General features: G+C 56.2%; 1 protein-coding gene across 1 annotated transcript in view; it reads left to right on the top strand.

Moving 5' to 3' along the window:
- Positions 1–228: 228 nt before the first annotated feature.
- SLC6A1 (solute carrier family 6 member 1) overlaps positions 229–17,447 on the top strand; it is a 40,025-nt gene continuing 22,806 nt past the window's right edge. Inside the window, exon 1 of the mRNA XM_070463415.1 lies at positions 229–528. The gene's annotated coding sequence lies outside the window, so the exon portion shown is untranslated. The remainder of the gene's footprint in view (positions 529–17,447) is intronic.

Raw genomic sequence — 17,447 nt, 5'->3', positions numbered from 1 at the left:
CAGAGACCCAGACAGCCGGGCCGAGCCGGGGAAGAGCCCACCAGACGAAAGGCGTGGGAAGAAGGAGCGGGAGGCGGGGCGGGGGGAGAGGGGAGCGGGCGAGGCGGGCGGGGCGGGGCCGAGGAGAGAGAAGAAAAGGAGAGGACAAGGGGGTGACAGTGGAGGTGGGGAGAGAGGAACGGGAAGCGGGAAACGGGAGAGGGGAGGCCGCGAGGGGAAGGAAGGGGGCGGGACGAGGGGGCCGGAGGGCGGGGCGGTCCGGCGGCGCCCCTCCCCGGGCTGGGCGGGCTCCCGCGCCCCGGCCCCGCCCCCGCGCTCCCCACCCCTCTCCCCCCCAGCGTCCCTGCGCCCGCCCTCCGAAGACCGAGCGCGCGGCGAGGTTGCGGGCGAGAAGCACGGAGCGGAGGAACGGAGGAGCCGGGGAGCGCAGCGCGGCCCGAGCCGGGAGCGGCCCCGCGCCCGGAGCGCACCGGAGCGGCCGAGCTGCCCGCGCAGCGCCCGCCGCGGGCAGCGCAGCCCCGGCCGCAGGTAGGAGAGGGGCGGCCGGCGTCGGGGCGCCGAGTCCGGGACGGCCGGACGGCGAGGCCGGGCGCCCAGAGCCGCCGCCGCGGGCCGGGAGGTTTGGGGTCGGGCTCGCCGAGTTTCCAGCCCCCCGCGCCTCGCCCGGCCTCGGGCCCACAGGAAGGAGCCGGAGGCGCAGCTCCGACAGTCGACGCTCACCCGGGCCATCCCTCTGGGACGCGCGAGGGGGCCGAGGGAGCACGCACGAGGGTCGCCAAAATCTCCGGCTCTTTTCTAAGGGGTCACAGGCCCCTTGCCTCCCCGCCCCCCTCAAGCTGGCGCTAAATTCTGCTGGAGCCGTCGAAGCGCCCCGTTCACCCCCATCGCCCCCTGGGGATGGCGGGGGACCCGGTATGAAATGATAACGTTTGGTGAGCCGTGCGCCACTGCTCGATGTGGGGTCAGCTGCGCCGAGGTCGGGCTGTGCCCCTCTTCTGTTCCCTGCGGGCTCCGGGCACCAGGCGACTGGGGAATGGGACATCTCCTTTCTGTCTTCGGCAGCTTAGACTCTCAAGAAACGTTGACTAGAAAGCACACCGCAGCTTGGGCTTGAGCTGAGCGCACAGAAGTCCGCGCCGCGCTCTCTGAGCGATGTAGGATTGGTTGGGGGCGGGGGTCCCTAAAAGGTTTGAAAACTGTGACTGTCTTCTTGCCTTACAACCTGACATTTATTTTCTGGACACTGGAGAAAGAGGCGACCCTGCCACCCCCGGGACAATGACAATGTCTCCATGGGGGGTCCTCTTGTACCCACATGTCCCTACGGCTGGCATCCACAGATGTTCTAGCTTAGCTTGCTTTTTGGATAAGGAACCCAGACCCAGCAGCCCCACACGGAGGCTCTGAGCTGATCTCTCCAAACAGACGTGAATCCTGGGAAGAAAACTGGGATTTTAAAAGCCCAGTTATAATGCCCAGTGTCTGCCTGATGTGGGGCTTGAGCTCTCTGTCCTGTCCCAGGAAGCTCAGCCTCGTCTTCATGAAGAACTGGGGAGGGGGGCACTGAATAAAATGGCTCCTGAGCTTTGGTGACACCCCCAAATCAGAGACTCTGTCAGGCTAAGTCAGCGGACTCTGGGGTCAATCCTGATCTGTGATGGGCACGGTGGGTGTTCGGTGAGAGAGGGGAGTGTTGTCTGTTGGATATGGCCTAGATTCTCTCGTTGGCAACTTTGGAGGAAATGCATTCGTAAGAGAGCGTGAAATGCAGTACCCCAACTCCGAAATTCCAGAACAAAGAATGTCAGTGGGAACCGCAGGCTTGTGTCTTCTGCCTCTTGGCGTCTCTGTGAAGGGTCGACCGAGCCCCTGCCCTCGTCCTGGCAGAGCAGCCCCAGACCCCCCACCCCAAAGGCGAGGAGGGTGCAGTTCCCTGGACAAGTGAGAGGGACCTTTTCCCAGGGCAATGGGGCAAAATGGCCGAGCCTCCCTTGAGCCTCAGGAAGAAACTGTTAGGCAGGCTGCAAACAAAGAAACTGCTCTCTATCCAGCCAAGCGCTGGCTCAATGGCCAGCCCTTAGAGGACGAACCACGAGTCCCCGGCAGCGGGAGGAAACCCAGCTTGTCTGGCGGGGCATCTGTAGCGTGGGGCGATCCTTGAGAATTACAGGAGAGAGGCGGCTGCTGTAGGGGAGAAGCGGGAACCGTCTCTGCTGACACTGTGCCTGTTCAGTCCCGGGCTGGAGACTCGCTGAGAAGCCGGTTCCCCCAGGATCTCAGGATGGGGCTGGGAGGGGGCGTCTAGAGGCCAAGTAGGAGGAAACGCGGAGGGTAAAGACAAGGAAGGAGCAGGTCCCTCAAAGCCGAAAGAAGCACAGTCGGTTCGTCTGTACCTGGTTCTCACATGCATGGCGACCTGGAGCTCCAAATGCTCTGAATGTTTTTACCGATCACCCAGGACCTTGCAGGCGCTCAGTAAAGATCTTAGAATAAAGCCAGCACAGATGGAAGGTGAGGACAGTGCGAGCATGGACCTCCCTGCATTGTTGAGCAGAAAGGCTATGAAATACAGCCTCTGAGGCCACAGCCAGGAACGAATCCTGGATGAACGGGCTTTGAGCAGGGCTGGCTGAGGCCGCTTTCCGCAGGTGACCTTGGGCAAGTTCTTGTCCACATGGGGAGGTGGGGATGGACTATTGAAAGCTGCCGTGTCCCCAGCTTGTGATTCCTACAGTGACCTTGTGCAGCAGGCACTGTCCTGACCCCCCAGTTCAGAGATGAGGAACCTGTGGAACAGAAAGGGAACGTGACTTGCCCAAGGTCACACAGCCAGGAGGAGGTGGGGCAGAGGTTTGAACCCCACTCTTTTGACTTCCAGGCCAGTGCTTTGTCCCCTTGATAGGTCTTTGGGCCTTGCTTTTACCACAAAGCCAGGTGGTTGGGCGATGGTCAGGATGACTGACAGTGAGGCCCCTCTGGGCCACCCTCCAAGCAGTAGCTGCTGCCCTGCCTTCCCAGCATATGCTGAGAGCACCTTTCAATAAAGCACAGCATCGAGCGGCTTCTTGCCTTCACATAAAGACGCTGTTCCTGCACTTGGCTATGAGCTCAGTAGCTGAGATAGAGATGTCCCAAGTCACTCGGAATTTAGAAATGTCTTTTTGTCCCTTGCGGTGTGTGGATAACAAGCCAAGCATCAACCCCAGTTGATTAATCCTTGCCTGCTGCCTCCAGCCCCGCAGCATCCAAAAGTCCACCTGCTTTGTCTTGAGAGCAGTGGGGTGGTACCCAAGCCCCTCCGTGTCACCTGGCCTGAGGCGGGCCTAGCACTTCTTCCCTTTGGTCACCTGAACCCCAGGTGGAGACAGAGAAGTGTCCGCTGCCCTTTTCCTGTGTCAGGACTGCCCTTTCCATTCAGCCAGGCCAAGCTGCTCGAACGGTGGGCAGAGCACACCTGCCATGATAAAGGCAAGCTTGAATCGACAACAACTGCAAAGAGCAACAGCCCCCGCTGCCCCCAGCAAGAACGTCATCAGATGCTCAGCCGCTGCTCTGTGGCATTCCCTGGCGCCAGCTCCCCATATGAGCCCAGAACCGGGGTTGGGGGGTGCACTCTGTACCACCCATTCTCTGGAAGGTGGTGGGAAAGAGCGTGGTACTGGAGAGGGGGAAATGCTGGGAGGTCCAATGTGGACCCCAAGATAGGGCTTCCCAGGAAATGTGCCTCTGTGAGCCTTACAAACATCCAGCATCTTTACTCCGAGCTCACCTGAGGGCCTCCGGAGCGGAGGTAGAGATGGAGTGAGCGGGGAGCTGGCTGAAAGCGGAGACAGGGTTGCCTGGCATGGACTGTAGGTGTGAACACAAGCTGTGATATTTCAGTGCAGACTTGGATTCAGTCATAAACAGGAAAAAAAAAAAACTCCACGAAATGTGGTTCCAGTGACAGTCTCATCAGTAATAGTCACAGCTAAGAGTTCGTGCGAGCTGGTGATGTGCCAGGGGGCTGCGCTGTGTGCCTTCCTGATAGAACTGTGTCTCATTTCCACAAAACCCCGCGAGCTCCATAGCGGAATTGTCCCCGGACCGATGAGGAAACTGAGACGGAGAAGGGACGGCACCGGCTGCAAGACCGCTGGGCTCGGAGCTGGCCCGGGAGCCCAGGTGCAGCCACGTGGCGCTGATGCCTCTGCCACGAAGGCCTTGGCCCCGATCGTGTGGCCAGGGCCGTGACACCCATTTAAGGAGCTGCCTGTTAGGAAGCACCTTGCAGTTCATCCCATCAATTGAGCTTTGCCCCAGCTTAGGAGGCCGGTAGTGTGATAGCTGCTATTTGCTAGCTAGGCAGGTTGAGGTACAGAGAGATGAATTTGTGCCCAAGGTCCCTTGGCTGCTAAGTGGCGGAACTGGGGTTCGTGCCCAGGGGTCCCCGTTTTGTACAGCGGATTTGTGACCTGTGCTTTAGATTTACTTTAAGCTGGTGTTGAGATTGTGCACACAGCCACATTGCCCTAACTCTCAGGTGCCCCTCCACCCCAACTTGTCACCACCCTCTTGCTGCTCTGGAAGTCACCAGGAGCAGCCAAGGAAGCCATCAGTTCTGTTTACCGTGATCTGACGTGACACCAAAGTGGCATGCGATTTGATGCGAGCTGCCTGCAGCGAATGGCCTTCTATTTTTACATTTCTGACAAATTGGAAATTACAAGGAGGCCAGGTCTTGGCGGAGCGATTGGCTGGAGCCCTGTGCAGGCAGCGGGTTGTGCAGCTAGGTGGAACGGGCTACATTAGGTGTCAGGGGCCCTCCTGGCTGCAGAAGAGGGTCGCCAGCTTCCGGGGCCGGATGGCATCATGGCAGGCAGGCCGGGCTGGGGGGTGCACGAGTTAGCGGCTGCTTCGGACAGTGACCCGCCGCTCTGCCCACCTGTCCGCTGCACGGTGTCTGCGAGATCGGTGTCGCCTGCCAGCTCTGGAGACAACTGCGTTCTGGCCAGAGGGACATTCAAGGTCAGAGATGCCCTGAAAGACAGTGACAGCAGGTTGCTTTCATGGCCTTATTGTTTGGTGAGGAGGTTCTGTGCAGGGAGAAGGCAGCGGCCACAAGGAGGGTGAGCAGTGACATTTGGTGTCAGGATTGCGGTCTTCTGGAACTTAGTCCTGATAGCAATTCTCTCAGTCATCAGAATAACACTTCACAGTGTACAAAATGAAAGAAAAAAAAAAGCTCTTGTAGTGTTCTTTCTTTTGCTCCTGTCTGAAGTATTCCAGGGGAAGAAAATGTGGTCCCTGACAGAGAAGAGTCCTCTGTCCAACAAAAAGAGGCATTTGTTGTAAGTGACTTTTCTCAGAGAGCCCTTATCGGAATGACCTTGACTCAAATGCACCCTCTTTGCACACGTGTGAAATACGCACACACTTAATGCTTACACAGGTGTGCATGAAATGCTTTCTGTTGAAGTTTGCATCAGCTGGGAGCTCCAGGGGAAAGTAGTATTATTATTGTTTCCATTGTTATCTATCTCCACTTTTTGGATGGGGAAACAGGGGCTCAGCAAGCCCTGCGCCCCCTCAGCCTGACCTCTGGTTTCCCAGTTGAGGGGCGTCACCTTTCCTAAGCCCAAATCCCAGTTCCTCAGGGAGCCCCTTGGAAGGAACCTTTGTGGGAGGCAGGTCACAGCACCAGGGTGAAGCCTGCCAGACAGCGTGGAAAGGCCCGGCGTGAGGTTTTGGAGGAAAGGGCCCCAGATCCTGTTCTTGCCTGCCCTGAGCTCTGGCCCGCCGCTGACACGTCCTCCGTTGTATCCAGATTGGGGTCTGAAGTGTGCTCGTTTGGCCGGGGCGCCTGAGTGGTGGCAGTGCCTGGGGACAAGCAGGATGCTTGCTCTCAGACGCACAAACAGAGCAGTGCTCATCTACACGGATCTGAGCTCCAGGGCCCCGTGAGACCGTCCAGAAGGATCTGAGGGCCTTGGTAGCCTGGAAAGTTGTGGGCAGGTGTTTGCACGTGAGCCTCAAGGTGGTTTGGGACCTGCCGTGTGGCTCAGAGTTCTGCCTGACCGAGAGGGAAGAGAAGGGGTGGGTAGGGGATGGAAACCACTTGTCCTGGACATTATCACTTCCCCTCTGCCCTCGGACTGCTGCCTATGCTGAAGGTGGTTGTGGAATAGGATGAGGTCTGGGGGAGGCCAGGGGAATTGGGGGTTTGACACGTCCCCTGGCTGCGTGGCCAGCCCGACTCTGACCAGCGAGGCTGGAGCACTTCCCGGGCATCGATTGTGGGCTGCCCGAGGTGGTGAGAACAGTGCCAGGAGACCAGCGGTGCCATCCCTATCGGCCGGAGGACGACCCCAAGGCCGATGGAGGTGGGGTTGCTCCGCCCGAGTTATACTGCAGAGTTCAAGACCAGGTCTTGCTGGTGCCGGCCCTCTGTGCTTTCCCATGCCACCTGCTGCCTCCGGGGAGCACCCAGGTGGGATCGTCGTGGGGGGAGCCGACACAAAAGTGACATGGCCAGAGGCAGCTGCTTCCCATGTGCTGTGTGCCCTCCGTCCTGCGTCCGGCCCTCGTGGCCACCTGAGCCTCGAGCTTCTTAGCGCTCCTGTTGGCTGTCTCCCGAGCGTGTGGTCAGGGACTCACCTGCAGTTTCTGTAAGTGGGCTTGGGCATGGGGAAGAAGTAGTCTTTCTTAAGGAATCTGAATGCGCTCGTTGCGTTGCACGGATACTCTTTTAATGGGTTGGCTCTGCGCCGTGCCACCAAGTCATCAGACGCGTAGGAGCCCCAGTTTTGAGCTCTGACTTTTGACGCAGGCACCCAGCCCAGTATTTTATAAACCATGTTCCGAGATCCTCAGTAGGTGACTGAGCCCGGGGCGCTCTCCTGGTTGCCCAGGTTTCTCCGTCCTGCTGACGGACACCTGAGGCCTGGGCTTGTAGACCCCAGGAAGTAGGGGGGTAGTGCCACTTCCCTTGTGGGCTCCCTGGGAGCCTGGGGAATGGTGGGCTGGGTCCTTCCCCAATCTGGTGCTTCCCCTTTCTCTGCCCATGAAGCCAAAGGCTTTGGACGGGACACATCGATTGGCCGCTTCATGCGCCCGGTGCCAGCTCTCCGAGCGGGGAAAAGGCAGGCTGCATGCCCCACTTCCTCCTCCATTTCCCCCATGACAGCCTCCCTGAAACTAATGACTGGGAATATAAGGGCCCTTTCTCCAAATGGCAGAGAATGCCGCTAATGACGGAGCAGATGCAGCACTGTTAATTATGCCGCGGGTATTAAATGAAAACGCCAGCCCCAGAGGAGTTAAATAGCGCCACTGGGCTGGCGGCGGCTGTGCCTGAAAGCAGTGCCATCAGCCCGTGCCAGGGCAGAGCCGCCCCCTCCCCAGCCTGGAGCCAGCCGGGAGTCACAAAGCCCCTGTTCGCACCGGCCCCCCTCCCCAGCGTGGGGTCCGCAGCGGGTCCTGTTGGTGGCTGCTCTGGGAGATTTTCTTAGAGGCCTTTGGGGACGGGGGTGGTCAGAGGCTGATGTGGACCAACAACGGGACCAAATAAAGCTTTGGGCACCTACTGTGTGCCAGGCCCTACTGTGGGTCATGCAGATAAGCCAGGAGCAGAAACGCTGTGTCTTCTGGGGTATGCGGTGCCCCACGTAGTCGGGGACACAGAACAAGTACTTAGTTCTTGCTTTTGATTGTTTCTGTGACTGCTTGAGGGGGAGCCAGAAGCCGCACAGGTGGGGACCGGAGCTGGCCTGTTGTGGGCTGAATGGGGTAGAAGGGCAAGGCAGGGGGACTGGCTCGCCTCCTGGGCACCACCAGCCTAGCCTTTCCGGGAGCAGGACTTCTCACTTGCTGGTGCTTATGGGCTCCTTTGCCTCCGTTTCTACATCCGCAAATTGGGCTTGGGGCTTCCCACGTGGCTCAGTGGTAAAGAACCCACTTGCCAATTCAGGAGACGCAGGCTCGATCCCTGGCTTGGGAGAGTCCCCTGGAGGAGGGCATGGCAACCCTGTCCAGTATTCTTGCCTGGAAAACCCCATGGACAGAGGAGCCTGGTGGGCTACAGTCCGTGGAGTCGCAAAAGAGTTGGACATGACTTAGAGACTAAACAGCAGGAAATCGGGCACAGTGAGGGCTGTGATGACTGCAGGCAAGCCTGTCTCTGAATGAACCCTAGCCCTGACCGTGGCAGATCATGGAGATTGCATAAATGTCTGAAAAGTGACATTGTAGAGGCAGCAGGAGAGAGTCTGGTCACCAAAGGCCACTTCTGGTTCTTCTGGTGCATTCAAAGTGTCACTCAAACCTTCAGACCGCCCCAGTAGCTCTGGTTCCCTGCCTCCTGCTTCTTGGACCTTGAAATCAATTTCTTAGGTTTTTCTAGGCCAAGGAAAGTCACAAAAGCCACCCATTTCAGATACCTCTGTTATAGGTGGGTAAACTGAGGCCTAAAGACGCGGGGTCAGGGACCCACAGGTGCTAGGGCCCAGAGCTCCTAACCCCTAACCCAGTGCTCCTTCCCCTGCCCCAAGCCCAGCACCGCTGTTGAAAAATTATTAAATAGAGTTGGTGGAAGGACTCTGGTTGCCATGACAACGGAGCCTGTGTCCTCGGGAGATAATGGCGTTGCACAAGGCAGAATGATGTGTGTTGAATGCTGATTCGGGAGCCGCTCGAGCGAGTGATGGAGTGAGTGGAGGCTCTCGTGTCTAGGGCTCGAGCTTCCCCGGAAAAGAGGCTGGGGGTGGGGGGTGGGGATAGCTGCAGGGAAACTGTCTTTGTCTGGAAGCATCCTTGCTGCAGCCTCGCAGGACGGGGTAATTTTCTTCATTTGTGGAGGTGCAGCGTGAGGTGCAGAGGGGTGAAGTGACATCACCAGGTCACACACCTGTGCACGAGATGGAGCTGGGCTTCAAACCTCCAGTGGCTGCAGGGAGTCTGGACTATGGAGGCCCTGGGAGGGGGACAGCCAGGAGGAGGGCAGTCGATGAGCTGGGGACACAGTGTACTCAAAGTACCTCGACCTCTCTAAAGACTCTTGAGGAGACTCTCAAACACAGAGCTTGTGATGGAGCAACAATTCCAGACCAAGAGGAATGGGAAACAGTAAGTCCAAAGCCCACCCTCGCACTTCCTAGCTTCATGACCCTGAGCAAAGTCACTTTACCTCTCTGAGCCTCGGTGTCCTTACCTGCAAAATGGGGATAAGAACAGATCAATCTCATATGATTGTTGTGAGACCAAATAGGGTAGGTAGGCAGAGCAATAGGCCCCACTGCTGAGCATCAACCAAAGGGAAGAGGCTAGACAGGTGTGTTCCCAACCATATTTGGTGTAGGATGATACGGTGTGAGATATGGTGTGGGAAGAGTAGGTGTAGATGGTAGGATGACTGAGATTGGCTAAAACGAGTACAAGGGCAGTAAATAACGGGGCTCTTCATTGCAGGTGTAGTGAATGTCACCAGGACAAACCCACAGCCTCTGTCATTAAAAGCATGCATAGGCATGATTGGTGTATACCTCTCTGTAAATGCACCGAGCCTGAAAACCTGCACGCGCACCATGCCCGGGGAGTCGTGTCTATTCTGTGCTGCTCTCCAGATGAACCCGTGGAAAATAAACACCCTCACCCACGCTCTTCATCTCTCCATCCCGAACAGCTGGGGCAATATATTCTCTTCCCTACTTGGGGGTCGGGGAGCATGGGGTTAACACCCCGAGGAACCCCAAAGCACATCATTTGCATGCTGGCAAAGAGGGGAGGCGAGCTGGCAGACAGCCCCACTCCATTTAGGAAGCAGAAAGAGGGTGCTGGCCTCGGCGTTTGGCTGTTTCAAAAGCACGGTTGAGAGCTCGGATCCTAGTGACTTAGAGGCAAGCGACCATTTTGTTTGTTCCCTGTCTGAGCACGTCCACCCCCAGAGAAGCAACCTGGTCCTGGATTCCCCGGAGAGGAAGGGTCGTCTGAGGCTGGATGGGTGCGTGCGAAGCAGTGAGCCCAACCCCCCCCCCCCCCCCCCCGACTCTGACTGTTCCCTTCTTGGCAGGCAGGAGAGGGTTGGGAGATCCATTCCGTGGACAGATGAAGACAGTTGACATTTAAGGAGGTTTGAGCATATGTGCTAATTGTAGGGATAGGTACCCGTGTCCACTTGGGGACTGTGTTTAGTGAGCAATTTGCGCTGAGAATTTGATGTGGTCAGCATTGAGAGTAACTTCACCATTCCATTTTCTCAACTGCCTGTGGGTTAAGATAACTGTGGCATCCTGCCTGGGACTTTTTCTTTTGGGGGAAAAAAAAATAGTAGCCCTAATCAGGTGATTTATTATAATTTCTGCCAGGTAACAAGTATTGAGTACATACCAGGCTCTGTGTGAACCACTTCTTGTAGTCTCCCCAGGTAATCCTCATAGTGGCCGTAAAAGTAGACATTGTCACCTCCGTGTTTGAGAGGTTCGCAGTCATGCAGCTTCTGAACTGAGACGGAAGACCAGGTTTTCTCACCCTCGGGGCCAGTGCCCTTAAACACTGCCCTGTTCCATCCTGGCTCTTGACAAATAAACTTCTGAATACCCTTGACCTCCTGAGCGGAAGTTACTCCTGAATTTCTTCATTGTTCCTGGGACTTAAGACCATTTTCTCAATAAAAATCTCATTTCCCCAAATGGGTGGTTTCTTCTCCCTACATGGAATTTTCTGTCTTGACAAAAATGGGGGTGGGGTATTCATACGATGAAGATTTCTTTAGAAAGCTTGGTGAATGAATCAAGAATAGATGCTTTGGCTAAAGTGAGCATTCGTTGGAGTCTTTCAAAAACAAAATTGGCTTTCTCTTGTAGGAAATACTCGAGACCCAGGAATCTGACCCTTAATCGACTGAAAACACACACCCTCCTCATGCTTGAAAAATATCCTAAAGCAGTGTCTCTCAACATTTTTTTAAATCCATCTGAGCTGGATTAAAAGAACAGTAGGATATGTTGTTTCCCAAATATGAACTCATAATGCTGACCTCGCTTTTTTAACCACCCTCCCCCAAATTTTGCATATTTCTTAGGAAAGGAGCAACAGTGACCCCCTCCTACCACTTTGAGAAAGAGCTGTCTGGCGTGACTAGACTGTACCCTATATATTAGAATTGCAAACTCGAAGGCCATGGAGGGCTGGGTGGGTCAAAGAAATGAATGAAGAGGTCAGGAGCAAGGTGACAGTCATGGTGGGACTTGTAATAAACTGGTACACACCTTCTCCCCCTCCCAAAGCGCTCAACCAGACACACGTGTGGGGCCTGTTCTGGCCCGTGGGCAGGCGATTCGAGATCCCTGGAGGTTCTTAAGACTTTGTGTGGTCTTAATCTAGTTTGTCTTCGGGGCTTTGGCACGTGCATCTCTAGAGCGGGGCTGAGAAAGCCCGCAGAGGTGTCCAGAGGAGGAAGCAGGGTCGCAGGTGTGGACGCTTGGCAAGGGAACCACGGAGCTGCCGAGGGCCACTGTCACCAAAGTCCCGTCCTGTGGCACGGGGTCAGCTCTCCATGTCAGCTGTGTGTCTGCGGGAGACTAAAAACCGTTTTGTTCCACCAGTCCCCGAAGTATTGTGTTTTTCTTCTTCCTGAATCTGAGTTCTTAAAGGGCCTTCATCCTAATGCCCTTCAGAGTCCTTCAAACACATCTTGAACAGGAGGGAAGGGCCCTTTATGTGTGTGTAAAGAGGGCTGGGCGGGTGTCTTTTCACTCTCTATTTCCTGATCTGAGTTCATCCTCTCTGGCCAGGGGAGCAGGGGGCGCTTTTCAGAGGTGTCCCCTGGAGCAGAACCACCAGCATTCCCCACACTGGGTGGAGGAAGCGGGGTCGGGGGCGATGAGAGACTCGGTGAATCTCAGGGGTGCCTGGAGCCTGCCCTGGCTCAGCCAGTTAGGACAGCTGGAGGAAGCTGGGGGGAGGGAAACCCCACAACCTGGTTCCAGTCTCAGCTTTTCAGCCACTTGCCTCCTTGGATTCTGCCAGGGTCTCTGAAACTTGGGCTTCCTCCCCCCTCCCTTCTCAGGTTCTTGGCCTTCGCGGGGGGGCGCTAGTGGTAGAGAATCTGCCTGCCCGCCTGCCGATGGCAAGAGATGGAAGAGACTGTGGGTTCAGTCTCTGGGTTGGGAAGATCCTCTGGAGAAGGAAATGGCAACCCATATCCAGCATTCTTGCCTGGAGAAATCCACAGACAGAGGAGCCTGGTGGGCTGCACTCCATGGGGCCTGCTGGACACGAGTGAGCGACTGGGCAGGCACACACAGGCTCCTTCCGTCCTCGGGGTCTCGGGCAGGTTCCGGGAGACACACAGGATCCTTCCGTCCTCGGGGTCTCGGGCAGGTTCCGGGAGACACAGAGGCTCCGGGAGGTCGCCAGAGCAGGGCAGAGAGGAAACCAGCAGCACCCCCGGGTCTCCCCGCTCCCTCCCTTCCTTCCTCCTCTCTCCCCTTCCTTCCGGCCCCTTCTCCCTGCCCCCTGCTGCTCTTCTCTAGTCTGTCTCTCTCCTTCTAAACCTCATCTTTGGTGTCCGAGGCGTTCCTCATAAGAAGCAATCAAGAGCCCACAAGGTCACTGAGTGAGCTCGTCTCTTCCGATCCTGTGACCTCAGGGTGGACCCTGACCCCGCCAGGGGAACACAGACCCTGCTAAAATCAGCAGAAACTCCCAGCTGGGCTGGTCCCTTGCTTTCTGGAGAGCCCGTTGCTCAGGCTCACCAGCACACCCCTGCTTTGGCGATGGGGGGGGGGTGCCACCTTCTCCAAAGCCGACATTTCTCGAGGACCTGTGATAGCAATGTCCCCATGGTGGGACTCAGGAGAGCGTGTGTGTGTGTGTGTGTGTGTGTGTGTGTGTGTGTCGGGCACTGCGTGAGCTGCCGTGGAGGGAAACAGAGCCACGTGAAGACGCAGGTCCCGCTGGTGCACAGAGGACCAGTGGAGCTGGAGACAGGGTAGAAGAATCAGTTAACTCGTCAGGACAGAAGGCAGGTTGTGTAGAGGGACGGGGCCTTCCCCATCACTGCCAGCTCGCTGTCCCTCCGCCCACCACGTACTCAGCAGATGGGCTCTGGCCATGTCACCATCAGATCAAATCTCTCTTCTCTCAAAGGTCCCCGGCCTCCCCTGTTCTGAGCTCCCGTGCGGTTGTTCAGTCACTCAGTCGTGTCTGACTCTGCCACCCCATGGACTGCCGGCTTCCCTGTCCTTCACTGTCTCCTGGAGTTTGCTCAGACTCATGTCCGTTGAGTCAGTGATGCCATCCCTCTGTCTCATCCTTGCCTCCTTGTGTGGGGTGGGGGCTTGGGGGAGAGGATAAAGGCATGGGAATTGAGCAGATGCCTCCAGATCGCAGACTTGGGCAAGCTCCTGTCCCCCCGCAGTCCCTGTGCCTGTGAGAATTAAAGACGAGCATCCGTGAGATGAATGAAGGTCACTCAGTCGTGTCCGAATCTTTGCCACCCCATGGACTACACGGCCCATGGGATTCTCCAGGCCAGAATACTGGAGTGGGTAGCCTTTCCCTTCTCCAGGGCATCCTTCCCAACCCAGGGATCGAACCCAGGTCTCCCACATTGCAGGTGGATTCTTTACCAGCTGAGCCACCAAGGAAGCCCAAGAATACTGGAGTGGGTAGCCTATCCTTCTCCAGCGGATCTTCCCAACCCAGGAATTCAACTGGGGTCTCCTGCATTGCAGGAGGAGTCTTTACCAACTGAGCTCTCACGGAAGCCCACTGAACTAAAGCACTGGATAAACCTTCGGCATGATCACTGTTCTTGTTCCAAGACACAGAGCACCCCCTTCTCCTGCTTTCAGAGCCCTTGACCGTTTCTGCCACCTCCCCAGCCAGGCTCCCTAAGGGACCCCAGATTGTCGCCAGCCAGCCTCAGGTCCCTCCTCATTGTCTGTAAACACCTTACGCCTTGTCCCCGTCCGCTCTGCCTGGGGTGGACTAGAAGTGTTAGGCTTGGGGAGAGGAGCAAAGCTTCCACTCCTGCTTCTCTCACCTCAATTATAGAAAGAATGTCCCACTTGTGTCCCCTTTCCACCAGCCCTAATGCCATCGTCTCCTGGTTTCTTGCCTGAATCCAGCCCCCGGCCACAGCCGGGCGCCATCCCCCATTCTCTGGGCTGTGGGAGAACTTCCCCGAGTGGATGTCGCTTATCCGCACTCCCAGCTGTCACCAGCGCTCGGCGGCAGGACGCAGACTCCAGCTGGCGTCTGGATCGCTCTGCACCCAGCGTGGGACCCGGCTCCCTGGAGGTGCGCGGTCGATGCAGGTTGGATTGGATTGAAAATTGCCTCAACAAAGCGAGGTGCACAGTCAGGCATTGCAGACAGTTAGGGGCTAGAACAGATGTTAGCAGGCTATGGACCATGTGAGCGAGGCAGGCGGGCTGAGATGAGAACCAGGATGAAGTCAGGAGGGTGCTCGTGGCCAGACCTGACTCCTTTCCTTAGACCAAAGCACAGAACAGTAAAGGGCCTGGCTCGATGTCACACAACTGGTAGCATGCAGAGTGAGGATTCAGACCGGGGTCTGCAGACTCCAGAGCCTCCAGCTGACTGCGCATCCTCCCCTCCCGGTCCCTAGAAAGGCCTACTTTTCTGCAAGCACCGGCTGTGTCTGCAAGCAGAGGAGAGCTGGGGACTCCTAAGGGGATTGCCACCCCTGGGCCAGCTGCCTCCCGGGGGCTGTCTTTAGAGCCCAGCCCTGGGGGCCTGCTGACAGCTGCTCAGCTGGGATCCCACGTGGCCCCTTTTGGCCCCCAGGACACCTGCAGGGTTTGCCTGGTGTGACCATGGGGACCAGTTAGCCTTCACGGAGCCAGACCTTGGGGAGGCAGTGTCAGCAGCCACTCTGGGCTCCTTGTCCTTGGGGGTTTGCTCTGGAGGGAGTTACATTCTCTCCCATCCTAAAGGTGGGCCTTTGGGGGAGTTCCGCAGGCATCCAACTAGAGATAGCGGAATGGGCTGGTTGAGGATGTGGACACAGGAGACCAGCCACCTGGGTTCCAGCCCTGCCCCCCCCCCCCCCCCCCCCAGTTCCTAGCTTGGAGACCTTTGGCAAGTCCTTTTCTCTCTCTCTCTCTGCCTTGGTTTACCTATCAGTAAAATGTGGGGGAGGGGTGAGAGTGGTGAGTTATTGAGCTGGCTATCATCTTATGGGAAAACTTAAACAAACTTTTTGACCAACCCAGTGCTCCATAAAGCACTTAGAGCATGCCCTGATGTGTTAAGTCCCCAGCTCACTTTCTTCTTGTACTTCAAGCTCTTCTGTCTCCTTCCTTCTTTGTTAACAAAAAGTTGGGGACAGTTTCCTGTGTGTATTCACAGACAGAAGAGCAGCATGACTTATTTCACCTTTGCATGGATGGCATCGCCGACTCGATGAGCATGCGTTTGAGCAAGCTCTGGGAGTTGGTGATGGACGGGGAAGCCTGGCGTGCTGCAGTCCATGGGATCGCAAGGAGTCAGACACGACTGAGCATCTGAACTGACTGATGGATTTAAGAAGCCTCCAGCAGTTATAAAGCTGATCTTTTTCTCACTCTGGTTGCTGGGGTGGGATGTCCTCTAACCTTCTTGTACTTTCTGATTTGAGATGCACCCTAGAAAACCAGACTTGCAGGCTCTCTGAGACTGAAGGCAGGAGGGCTTGCACCTTGATTTCCTTCCCTGTAGCAGACTGAGGGGCCAGGCAGACGCCTCTTCACGCCAATCTGTCTCTTCCTCCCCAGAGCCCAGAGGCAGGCTCAGAAGGTCAGGGGCCACGTCCATGCGCTTCAGAGCATTTCACACAGACCAGTGTCCAGGAGGCACCTGCTAAGTGAGCAGAGGGCCAGGGTTAAACCCTCTGTGACCTTGGGCAGGTTATTTGACCTCTCTGAGCCTCAGAACCATCATCTGCAAAATGGAACTAATAATCATTTTAGCATCACTGTATTACGATTTGCTGGGCTGGGCCCAGGGCTGGAAAATCTCAACCTAGTGGTCATAATGTATAACGTAATTACTTTTGGCCCCATTTCCTGACAAAGAAACAGACACTTAGAGAAATTACATGGCTTACTTGAAAGTCACCCTGGGATGTTGTGGAGGAGCGGCGTCCAATACTGTTGAGAACTTCACCTGGAGCTGCAGATGGCCTCTCAGGGTTGTCGAAGCAGCCGAGAGGTTTGCACCAAGACGTGGACCTTCCTTCCTTCATCTCTGAAGTGAGTGTAGAGGAGGCTGAGATCTGGGGGCCGTGGGGGTCTGTAAGGGTCATATGACTCCTGTGCTGTGTGACCTCAGACCAGCCCCCAGCCCTCTCTGGGCCTTTGTCTTCATCTGTAGACTGCTGCTGTAGACCAAGTCTGGATCAGGAAGGAGGCTGGCTGCCTTGGTCCCAGCCCCAAGCCCCGCTTGGACTGAGAGTCCAAGGATGAGGGCCTAATATCTGGACTCTCAGGCATCCATTTTGCCAGGCAAAAGATTGACTTCTCACCCCCAGACTGGGCTCAGGTCTCTGGGGCCAAAGTCCTGAGGCCTTGGAGACCCTCTCCAGCTTTTCCATCACAGAAGCTTCTCCGGGGAGCCTTCCCTGACTTGCAGCGAGATTCATAGCAAGGGCTGCCCGTAGCACCCGCCTCTCACTGCACAGCCCAGCCTCCCCCAACCCCTCTGCACCGAGCATCAGCTATTAATTGGGCCACTTTTATATGATGATTTTCGATTACAAAGCAAGCACTTCGTGGCCATTCATCTCTCTGAATGGCCATCTAAGCTGCTGTGTATCGAGCACTTCCTGTGGCCCTCTGCTTTCCCGAGACTCATCATCTCACTTCAGTGTCGACACAGTGGTCCTGTGAAATGCAGGGGTCCAGATTTGCAATGAGGAAACTAGGCTCAAGCAAGATAAACATCTAGCTCCTGATCACCCAGGGATTTGAATCAAACTCCAGAAGATAACCAGGGTCACCCATAACCTACACCCTTGGGAGCTGCCTTGGGCACCTGAATCCCTGGGACACGTTAAAATGCAGCTTCTGGGATTCCTTGCTGGTCCAGTGGTTAAGAATTCACCTTGGAATGCAAGGGACATGAGTTCAATCCCTGTTCTGGGAGGATGCCACGTGTCTCAGAGCAACTGAGCCTGTTCACTGCAACTAGAGAAAGCCCAAGTGCCGCATAGTTCAGTTCAGTCCAGTCGCTCAGTCATGTCTGACTCTTTGCGACCCCATGGATTGCCGCACGCCAAGCTTACCTGTCAATCACCAACTCCCGGAGCTTGCTCAAACTCAACATCCATCGAGTCTGCACAGCCAGAAGTAAATAAATAAATAAATCTTTAAAAAAAATACGGCTTCCGATTCCATGGGTCTGGAGCAGAGCCCAGCACCCTGCATTTCTAACAGGCTGCCAGTCTGCCCTCAGAGAAGCACACT

This window comes from Odocoileus virginianus, unplaced genomic scaffold (assembly GCF_023699985.2).
Source record: "Odocoileus virginianus isolate 20LAN1187 ecotype Illinois unplaced genomic scaffold, Ovbor_1.2 Unplaced_Contig_2, whole genome shotgun sequence".
NCBI classification, from domain to species: Eukaryota; Metazoa; Chordata; class Mammalia; order Artiodactyla; family Cervidae; genus Odocoileus; species Odocoileus virginianus.
This window is presented reverse-complemented; position numbering and strand designations above follow the sequence as displayed.